Genomic DNA, 12,164 nt, shown 5'->3' with positions numbered 1-12,164 from the left:
GAACTAAACGGCAGTTATACCCACCTCTCTTCTGTACCCTACACTACCCTGATTCAGCCTACCCTACCCTACCTTACCCAGCCCTACACTACCCTACCCAACCCAGCCCACCACCACCCAGCCCTATCCTACCCTGCCATAACCTATCCTACCCTCCCCAACGCAACCATAACCTACCCATGCTTAGCCTCGCCTGCCCTAATCGACCCACCTCTATTCAACCCTGCCATAAGCGACCCATCCCTACCCTACCTCGGCATAATCAGCCCAATCTAACCTCACTCTGTCAAAACCGACCCGATCCTACCCCACCCTGCCAAAACCAACCCTGTCCTACTCCACCCTGCCAAACCCGAGCAACCCTTCCCCACCCTGCCAAAACTGACCCAATCCTACCCCACCCTGCCAAAACCGACCCAGTTCTACCCCACCCTGCCAAAACCGGCCCAATCCTACGCCGTCCTGCCAAAACTAACCCAACCTTACCCCACCCGGCCATAACCGACCCAACGCTACCCCACCCTGCCACAACCGTCCCATCCCTACCCTACCTTAACCAAACCAGTCTTATCTAACTCATTGTCCACATTAACACGTTTTTCCATTTTCATCTTTCTTCCTCCAGACGATTTTCTTCAACTCTGGAGAGAAATTTCGTACTGGAGGGGTTAGATACAGTCACCATCAACCCCTTCACTACGAGGGGATCTCCTAAGCTGAATAAAATCGTCCGGTTAGAACAAATTAACTAAGTCATTCTCTGTCTGAAGGGGTTATTGTGTCTGTCCCATCATCCCGAGAGGGTTTCTTTAAGCTCCAGGAAATCGTCTAAAGGTAGCAAAGTGTAAACATGACGTCAGCACTTGGTCTAGGCGCCACAGATCGAGTCCCGTAGGTGAACAAAGGTTTTTATATCATATAGACGTTTTATATTTTATATTTTGCAACTTTCAGAGGCATTTACTCAGCTTTAGGAGTCTTATGGATAGGCTCAATCAAACGTATCGAACCTCCCATGTTAGAAAAAATAGCTTACAGAAATGCGTCCTCGTACTGAAGGGGCGGAATGGACAGATCGAGTGACTAAGATATTGAATTATGTATATGACTGGTTTTGTTGTTATTTCTATTATTATTATTATTATTATTATTTCAGGCAAATGTCCCAGGCTTCTAGACTGGCTGACTAGCGAATATTATTAAGTCCCCCGTGGCTCCATGCTCCTTCCACTCAAGAGCCTGCACTTCACGCATTCCACGCACAAGATGGCGCCACCGCTGCATTCCTGCGAAGACGAGAGGTCAAGAGGACGACACTTGTTTTTTGTTTATTTGTTTACTGTAATTGCTTAAAGTTGTGATCCCTCCAACTTGAATGCTCAGTTGTAACTATAGATAACTAGAATACGATGCTAGTCACGAAGAAGGGCTATGAAAAGATACAGAGCTCGTAGTATAGGCTGGATGAATCACTCTTGCGTGATAATCAAAGACGGTGAATAAAACCCACACTTGTAGACGAAGAATATAATTACCAAACAGTTTCGGTGGACACTGCCACCATCTTCAGTGGTCAAGATAGTGAGAGGGAGTGACATACTGACTATACAAAGGTTCCTTTTTATGCCTGTGTGTGTGTGAAAGGGTGGGGTAAAGGTGAGGTGGGGTGGGGTAGATTGTAAGCGGGGATTAACCCAAGGGGGATTTTGGGGGGGACATTACCGGACAGGTCAGGTGTAATTCCTGTCTGACCTTACCTGTGTCGTAGCAGGAAGAGACATGTCCCTTCCCGCTACGACACAGGTAAGGTCAGATAGGAATTACACCTGACCTGTCCGGTAATGTCCCCCGCAAAATCCCCCTTGGGTTAATCCCCGCTTACAATCTACCCCACCCCACCTCACCTTTACCCCACCCTTCCACACACACAGGCATAAAAAGGAACCCTTGTATGGTCAGTATGTCACTCCCTCTCACTATCTTGACCACTGAAGATGGTGGCAGTGTCCACCGAAACTGTTTGGTAATTATAGTCTTCGTCTACAAGTGTTGGTTTTATTCACCGGCTCGTAGTATTTTTTTCTTTTAACTAAGATACATGAAATAGGCTGCAAAAATACGAAAATACGAGCTTACTTAATGTAAATGAATTATAGTACGTTCAGGATGGAGGGAAGGCATTTTCTATTTTGTTTGTGATGTTATAGTGCAGTGGTTCCCAACCTTTTTGGTCCTGTGGCCCCCCGAGAAAATTATGGGAAGCTCCATGGCCCCTATATAACTCAGATCGTATATTTATATATTTTTAATCTTTGATATTGTGCAGAAAACGGTAATTACCCCAATATACTTAAGGCTAAACTAGCACAGTAAGGTATATTTCATACTTGATTTCTGTCAGGTTTTACCCAGACCAAATAACTGATATTATCTTATATTACCAATAAGGCCCATGGCCCCCCAGTCAATGTCCCATGGCCCCCTTGGGAGCCATGGCTCCCAGGTTGGGAACCGCTGTTATAGTGTCTCTCAGAATCCAAGGATCCTGTCTCGGCTGAACCAAATTGTCTGGCGTCAGCTGGAACATGATGCTAGAGTTATGTCGGTCGTGAGGGGGTTAATGGTGACGGTATTGACACTGTCAGGCTCCTATGACTCACTCAGTCGAATAAAATCCTCTGAGTCAGCTGAAATGGGGTACTAGAGTTGTCCCAAGCACCAGAGGGTTAAGAATCTTAACCTCCTGAGTGATGCTTGTCCGGAGCATCACTCAGGGGGTTAATCTTAACCCCCTGAGTGATGCTTGTCCTGAGCATCACTCAGGGGATTAATCTTAACCCCCTGAGTGATGCTTGTCCGGAGCATCACTCAGGGGATTAATCTTAACCCCCTGAGTGATGCTTGTCCCGAGCATCACTCAGGGGGTTAAGATTCTTAACCCTCTGGTGCTTGGGACAACTCTAGTATTCCATTCCAGCTGACAGACGATTTTGTTCGGCTGAGTGAGTCATAGGAGCCTGACAGTTATACTACACTCACCATTAACCCCCGAATGACCGGCATAACTCTGGTATATCATGTTCCAGCTGACGCCAGACAATTTGGTTCAGCCGAGTGGGTCTGGGGCCTGGGGGGCACTAAATGAAAATATCCAAAAAATATTAAAGGGGGGGCTATATCAATTTTGCCACAGGAGGTATACCAAAATTGGACTTTTTAATAAAACCCCCTCCTCTCTCACTCCCTGTGTTTTGTATATACCCCTCTCTGTCTGCCTGTGGTGTCTGCTGTCTGCCTGTGGTGTGTCTGTCCCACTCTGTGGGTGTGTGTGTGTGTGTGTGTGTGTGTCTACTGTGTGAAGGTGGCTGTGTACGTGTCTTGTGTGTCTACTGTGTGAAGGTGGCTGTGTACGTGTCTTGTGTGTGGTGTGTCTACTGTGTGAAGGTGGCTGTGTACGTGTCTTGTGTGTGTGTGTGTGTGTGGTGTGTCTACTGTGTGAAGGTGGCTGTGTACGTGTCGTGTGTGTGTGTGGTGTGTCTACTGTGTGAAGGTGGCTGTGTACGTGTCGTGTGTGTGTGTGTGTCTTGATGTGTGTGTGTATGTAGTAGTGTGTGTGTGTGTGTCTTGATGTGTGTGTGTATGTAGTAGTGTGTGTGTGTGCATCTTGATGTGTGTATGTATGTAGTAGTGTGTGTGTAAGTGTCTTGGTGTGTGTGAGCTGAAATGTAAGTATGGGGCCTTGTGGTTTTAAGGAAAGCCTGCTACGCAAACTTCCCTCAGCCACATTTTAAAGAAACCTCTATCACACCGGGACTTGAACCCGGGTCCTCTTGATCAGCAGGCCAGCACCATGCTGACCATGCCACCGCGGCCCCACTAGTATACCGGCTAAAACTTCTACTGTATTTTATTTCTTTACATGTTACAAAAAATGGGAAATTGAACAACATGCACAGACTAAACTAAATTGTCATGTACCTATTAATGTCGCTTTAGGAGGAGATATTTCGAAATTTCCTGAGCTACTTGGAATATCTAAGCCTGCAGTTTAATGCTAATCATGAACAAGTGCTATGGAAAGAAAATAGAGCAGTTGCTACTTATATAAAGGGAGAAAGTAAAAACTGGAACTTACGTCTGCTATCCAACAGCAAGACTTAAACGATTAACCATATATTACATAAACTTAACACACTGAGTGACACAGAAACTAAACATATGATACAAATTCTTTAATGAAACTTATAATGAGAGTACAAATGACAAAATATACACTGCACAGGAAGACAGTACAGTACTCAGTGGTCATACCTTGAGAATGAAAGCCTATCTGTTGTACCGATTTATAAACGGAAGAGATGAATCGCTAAATTTGATCCACAGTAAAAAATAATAATAATAATAATAATAACGAATACATAAAACAATAAAGACAAACCATATAGACTACATGTCCACCCTAAACTGACAAAAACCTGGCACCTCTCCACCTTGAATGCTGAGCTGTTTCTAGAGATAAAGACTAGATTATCATGCAAATCACAATGAAGATCTATGGGGAGGATGCAAAACCACAATACTGTCTTATTTTGCCACTTAGATACAGGAACTAAGCAGCAGAAGGACTAAAATTTGTCAAGGTGAGCCACCTACAATGACACAGATGAAGTCTGAGATTATATAATGTGTAATCATGAACTGATTGCATCATTCAGTAAAGATTACAAAAGGAAAAGCTATCAAATCTGAAAGTGTAAATACTATACAAGATATGATTAACCTTGTACATCCATATTCTGAGATATGCTTCCTATATCATAGCCTACACATAAATCATCCCCCTCAACAGTAATGGTATATTCCTGCTGTCTCCTGACTTCCAATCAACTTATGAAACCTCTCTCCTAATTACAGTACAGTAATATGTTAATGAAGGCTGCTGGTAATTACCTTCAGTATGATAATTCTTATTTAAAGGTAGCAGCAATGGCTAATGAAGGATGTAAGGTATGCAGTCCTTCCAGTTCAATATACTATATCTCCAATCAGGCTTTATCCAGTGTCTCTCCTACACATGTTAATACCTTCAGTCTTCACTAGTTTAACTCACAGAGCAGGGATTTTTTTTTTTTTTTTTTTTTCATGCCATCTCATGATTATATTTAGCTTTGTATAGACTTCTGGAAGTGTAGGGGTTAGGCACAGCCTCACTGAACTCCTGCAATAGCAGAGACTTTGCATAAGTTGAATAAAATTGCCTTCTGGCACTATGAATAAACTGAAAAGGGCATCACCGGGATTGCAAGAGTTAAAGGGACTCATGGAGTTTATATCCCCGATGTAAACAAACTACCCATTAGTTTTTACGCACATCCCCTCATTTTTTCCAGCCAATTAACCTACTATGCCTGCCCATGTACAGGATCACATTCGACCTTAAAACCTAAACAGATGGTGTGAATATCAGGGGATTTAAGTAGCACTGCTTACTCCAGTTTAAAGGGACATCTTGGTCACCTGGAGATACACACCGCCGTATATCATCCTTATAGCTAATAATTACAACTTACATCAGCCGACTACACCTCTCGATAATGACAGCAAACACTGATAAACACATGGGCATAAGAATTACCATAATAAGAAGTAGACTAACACCGTAAAGAATAAAATCTTCACTCACCTCCAGCATCTCTCAACGTTGCTCCCATAATGCAACAGTGACGTCACACTTCAAATTAAACATTTACTTATTAAATTTTAAGAAGAAAATTTCGTGAATATATTATCAGTCTTTTAAACATTAATTTTCGTGCAAACTGAATAGAGAGGTAAGTAAAGTGTTTCTTGTTAAATTAAAGATAACCCCATGAATCAGTGGCATCATCATCTCTCTCTCTCAAATTCCATACAGAGTACCAGAGTAGGATCACTATTTACTGTCCTGCCGATATATCTCTACAGTTTTACAAGGGGATTTAAAAAAAAAACGGCCTGGTGGTGGTGGCAGGGGATAAAATTTTGCGATACCAGTCTCTAATCTGCTGCCATTCCCTACAGAACCTGAGCATAATAGACGAGAAATTAGCCCAGGTTGATGCAGCAATTCTTAACTCAAAATTGCCCCAAGAACAACTTTCTGAAGTTTGTCAAACATTTCATGCAACACCCTGTATGGGAAATTTGGATAAAATATTGGTGATATAATTCCCTAACTGTGTGCCATTCCCAACAGAATCTGAGCAGTCTAATGAGTCCACGCTTTGAAGGTTGGGTTGAAACAGGGATGTGTCATGTCTCCATGGTTGTTCAATCTGTACATGGATGGGGTAATAAAAGAGGTACAAGGTAGGGTAGTGGATGTTGGAGTGGCCCTGGTGAGAGAGGATAGTGTTTGGAAACTCCCTGTACTGTTGTTTGCAGATGATACTGTGTTGTTAAGTGAAGACGAAAGAGAGCTGCAAGGCTTGGTGGATGAGTTTGGGAGAGTGTGTAAGAAACGGAATCTAAAGGTGAATGTAGGGAAGAGTAAAGTGATGGTCTTTGAGAGAGGTGAAGTCAGTGTATGTACAGCGAGGTTGGATGGTGAAGAATTGGAAAATGTGAGTACGTTTAAGTACTTGGGTAGTGTGATGAGTAAGGATGGAAGTTTGGAGGGTGAAATGCTTGAAAGGGTACAGCAGGGAAGAAAGGTTGCTGGTTCTTTGAAAGCAGTGATAAGAAACAGGGAAGTGAGCATGGAAGTGAAAAAGTTACTACATGACAGTATTGTGATACCAACTCTAACGTATGCAAGTGAAGCTTGGACGTTGTTGGAAGGACACAAGTCAAGAGTGAGAGCAGTGGAAATGAGTTATTTAAGAGGAGCCTGTGGAGTCACATGGAGAGACAGACTGACGAATGAGGATATAAAGGAGCGTTGTGGTGTGGATGTGGATGTGATAGGAAGCGTTAGGAGAACACACTGAGGTGGGTTGGCCATGTGGAGAAGATGGAGGGTGAAAGACTGACGAAGAGAATGTATGTGAGTGAGGTGGAAGGGGGAAGAGGGAGGGGGAGGCCGAGGATGAGATGGAGGGATGGGGTGGAGAGGTATATGAGAGAGGGGGGGGTGTGAGTTGGGAGCAGGGCAGTGAAATGGCGGGGGACAGGGCGACTTGGAGGCGATTTGTTTGTGGCCACCCCAAACGGGATTGAGGCGTCTGGCAATAGATAGAGATAGATAGAAGATTAAATAACTAAAGCTAACACTGATTTGAACTAATACACATCTGGTCCACAGGTCGTGCTGGAGTCTGCTGCCTTGACGCTGCTTCCTTGCCACACTAGTCATACGCTGCTGAAGTTTGGTCTGCCCTGCCGTGAGAAGCCTGACGGTGGTGTGGTGTCTTCCCCTACTCTGAGATGCCTGGTGGTGTGGTAGTGGTGGCGGCGGCGGCGGCGGCGGCAGGGTGTCGTGTCTTCCCCAGCCGTGAGATTACTTGCTGCTGCTGCTGGTGATCTGCCCTGACCTGCCGAGAGAAGCCTGGTGGTGATGGTGTGATCTGCCTTGCAAGTCCAGGATGTTCTGTGGACAAATGCTACTTTTGAATGCATATTTTATATTGCTGTCTCTGTTAATGTATTCTATAATGAAGTGTTAATAATGAAAACTTAAATTTTCTGTCTTGTTTCATTACCTTTTTAACTGTGGCTTTGACTTAATATAGGTGATAAGTATATTGCGCTCTGCAGTCTTGTGTGTTGTGGGGACGGCTTTTGTGATGAGCTAAGACATTCTGATCGCTTCACCAAATTACTGCTCAGGCGTGTGATCAGTGGACATAAAAGATAATACAATACAATGATATACAGCTAAGCATAAAAAAGGTTATGGGAATTCACCATGCAATCAATGGACCTAAATTAAAGCCTATATTATAAAGCTAAGCCTGAAGAGGGTTTTGGGAAATAGATAATGATGCAGGGTAGACACTGGTAATGTTCACTGAGCCGTGCCCGCAACACACAAGAACTGGGTGGCGTAATATATGGACCACCTTGTATAATGAGAGGCCGTAAGTGTGTGCTGACCCACAAACTTGCCATCAATGCCCCGTCATAACTATTACTGTGTCTTGTAGGAAGCACAAAGAAAACAGGCCACAGAATACCTCCTTGTCTCTCGTTCCTCCTACACAAACATACACGCCTTTCACTTTAACTTGGCACAGAGTTTCATTTAAAGCATATGAGAATGTCACGCAGATCAGCAGCAGAAACAGCCAATACTACAGCCCAACATCCTTTCCACGGCACTCATTCGTGACTACCATCATATTCTAGTGATAACTATCGCTACTACTCGGCAAACCGTATGGAAACTATAAGCTATCTGTCTATCCATCTATCTATAGCCAGACGACTTAATCCCGTAAGAGGTGGCCATAAACAAGTCGCCTCTATGCCACCCTGTCCCCCGTCATTATGCATCACTCCCCCTAATTCACACACACCCTCTCTCATATACATCCCAACTCCATCCTCCACTTATAAGTAATACATTAAAACAACCGTGAATTACTGCCGCACAAGCTGAGCCGTAATCATATCCAACACAAACACGAAGGAGCTTTAAAGAACAGAAAACAATACCTTGATAGCAGAAGACACTAAGACCACAAGTACTGACAGCCTACACCAAGAAACATAAATAATTTCAGTCAGAGACCAAGTGAATATGAGAGGCACACAGTTCATCACTTCAGCTCAAGATCCGTCCCACCCTTGTAACCTTATGTTGCATCATCCTCTCCACAAACAAAATCGAACAACCGCCCAACACTACACAGAGTATCTTAGCAACATATCCCCTCCTCCACCCAACTCTACACTTCCCAGACACATACATAAACTCACAAACACCCCAGCCAGCCAAAACTTTCTCTACCAAACATATACATAAACACACAGACACCCCAGCCAGCCAAAACTTTCTCTACCAAACATATACATAAACACACAGACACCCCAGCCAGCCAAAACTTTCTCTACCAAACACATACATAAACACATAGACACCCCAGCCAGCCAAAACTTTCTCTACCAAACACATACATAAACACACAGACACCCCAGCCAGCCAAAACTTTCTCTACCAAACACATACATAAACACATAGACACCCCAGCCAGCCAAAACTTTCTATACCAAACACATACATAAACACACAGACACCCCAGCCAGCCAAAACTTTCTCTACCAAACATATACATAAACACACAGACACCCCAGCCAGCCAAAACTTTCTATACCAAACACATACATAAACACATAGACACCCTAGCCAGCCAAAGCTTTCTGCCAAACAGCATCCTTCATGTGCCACCACCAGGCATACACCCTTCAGACACTACCGAACCCAGAGACACGAGTACACCAACCTTCCCTGCTACAATACTAACACAAAATATAACACACATACAATCCCCTGTGCTCATACTGCAAAGTGGCATCCCCACACCACAGCACACCCACTCACTTCCTGCACCACACTACCACAACACAGACAGTCCTTCAACATAGCACTGGGTTCACATCCAGAGGAGCCTAAGATGTAACAAGAACAACAACAACAACTCAGGCCAAGTTAAAGTGAAACGAGTATACTGTAGTTACGAAAGGAAAATTACTGCAAGTTATTTTGTAAGCGCTTCGGGTACACAAAGTTACAAGGCCGCAGGGAACGGACTGCATACCGAGGGTTATAATACTGTGGCGGCTTAGGGGGCTTTATACCACCTTTTCTTCAGTGATTTATTGTTCAAGCGAGCGAGCGTAGAGAGCAAGCGAGCGAGAACACTATATAACATGGTATAATAGGGTGGCAGAGAACAGCGCCAAGACTGTGTTGTCTAGGAATCTGTTAAAGCAACAACGGATCTATGGACAGCATTAGAAACCTAGTAAAAAAAATAACAGGAGTTACTTGAGGGACTTTTCTCAAAATTTGCCGCGGCAGTTCTGATAAAAGGAAAATAAAAGTACCAAACTGAGCACCAGAACCGAGTTATTCTAGAAGTTAAAAGCTACTGCAGATCTGTTCAGACAGCTGGAAAGCTTATGAAGAAGCAATTGGTACTACTTAAGTTAAATAGACTTAGCTTTTAACATCAAGCAAGATGGATGGATGGATGGATGGACGGATGGATGGACGGATGGGTGGATGGATGGATCGATGGATGGATAGTTGGATGTGGAATCGTGGATGCTTGGACCGATGGTAGAATTCCTGCTGTTTTGTCCTGTCCTTCCACCTGCCGACAAAAATTATCATCAATATCATCATCATTATAATCATCATCATTATCATCATCATAATCATCATCATCATCGTAACTGTCGTCCTCATTACCACCATCATCATTATTTACACCGTGATTCTCATTATCATTACCATTCTCATCATCATCATCATCATCATCATCTTCATCTTCATCATATTATCATCATCACCTACCTATTTATCTATATCGGTTTACCTATAGCCAGACTCCTTAATCCCGTTAGGGGAGCCACAAGCAAATCGCCTTCATGATGTACTGTCATCTACCATTTAGCTCAAGTATCCCAGTCATATGTTTGTACTCTTTCCCTCCATCTCATCGTCGGTCTCCCCCTCCCCCTCTACCCTTCCAACTCTACCCTTTCAAGTGCACTCTTCTAGTCATTTTCTTATTCGCCATCTTCTCCACATGGCCAAACCATATCGAAGTGTTTCTCTTAACGCTTTCAGTCTCATCCACATCGGCATCACAACGCTCCTTCATCTGCCCATTTGTCTGTCTGTCTCTCTGTGGAGCTCCACATGCTCCTCTCAAGTAGCTCATTTCCACCGCTCTCACTCTTGACTTGCGTCCTTTCAACAAGATCCAAGCTTCACTTCCATACTTTAAAGTGGGAATCACAGCATGCAGTGCCCTTTTTTTTTCATACTTTCATCCTCAGTTCCCTCTTCCTAATCACTGCTTTTTAGAGAACAAGCAACCCTCCTTCCCTGACGCATCATTCCAGTCACTTCATCCTCTAATCTTCCATCCATATTCATCACATTACATAAATACTTAAATGCACTCATATTCTTCCATTTCCTGACTATGCAGCCTCACTGTGCATTCTGTAACCTCATACGTTGAGATGTTAAAGCATCACCACCATCAGCATCAACATCATTATCACCATCAATATCATCACCATCAGCCTGTGACACACCACTGCATGATAAGGACCCTCTCACCTTTCTCCACTCTGATCCATTGATTGTTAGCCAGTTCCGTCCTTGCTCGATAGATCTGCATCATATGATCTCTCCATCTTGTTCTCTGTGCACCTCTTCTTCTCACTCCATCTGTGGCTTGCCATTCAGTTACGCTCGCTGTCCTTCTGTTATCTCTTCTGTGAAAGACGTGACCTGAGGTGTGTGTGTGGAGTTACCTGGAAACAAGCTCAGAATTACCAGATGCGGGAGCTTCAGGCGCCTTTGGTTAATCCCCTTGGTGTGGTGTGGTGCGGTGTGGTGGGGGGCGTTGTGTGGCGTGGTGTGGTGGGGGGGTTGTGTGCTGTGGTGTGGGGAGGGCTGTGTGGTGAGGTGTGGTGTGGTGTGGAAGGGTGGTTATGTGTGGTGTGATGTGGGAGGGTGATTTTGTGTGGTGTGGTGTGGGAGGAGGATTTTTTGTGGTTTGGTGTGGTGTGGGAGGGTGGTTTTGCGTAGTGTGGTGTGGTGTAGGAGGGTGGTTATGTGTGGTGTGGGAGTGTGAATTCGTGTCGTGTAGTGTGAGAGACTGGTATGGTGTGGTGTGATACGGTGTGGGGGGGGTGGTATGGTATGGTGTGGTGTGAGAGGGTGATGGTGTGTGACAATGTGTGGGACTGGTAGAACGTAACTTGGCTTCACTATAATCACTAAAGCCTATATGAGTACAACACCTCTCATCCGAAAATTGTTAGTGAGAAGCAGACGGGCAGGGCCGGTCCTAGAGCTACTGTGATAAAATGTAGAAAATCATGTGTTGTATCCTTAAAATTAAAAAGAATATGTGAGGTTAATTCTTACCTTTAAATAAAGACCAAAATATATGTATTACTTCACTCATATTCATCCACTTCCTAACGACACATAAAGAGAC

Source organism: Coenobita brevimanus, chromosome 84, assembly GCF_032717465.1.
Source record: "Coenobita brevimanus isolate Jiangsu-jjx chromosome 84, ASM3271746v2, whole genome shotgun sequence".
NCBI classification, from domain to species: Eukaryota; Metazoa; Arthropoda; class Malacostraca; order Decapoda; family Coenobitidae; genus Coenobita; species Coenobita brevimanus.
This window is presented reverse-complemented; position numbering follows the sequence as displayed.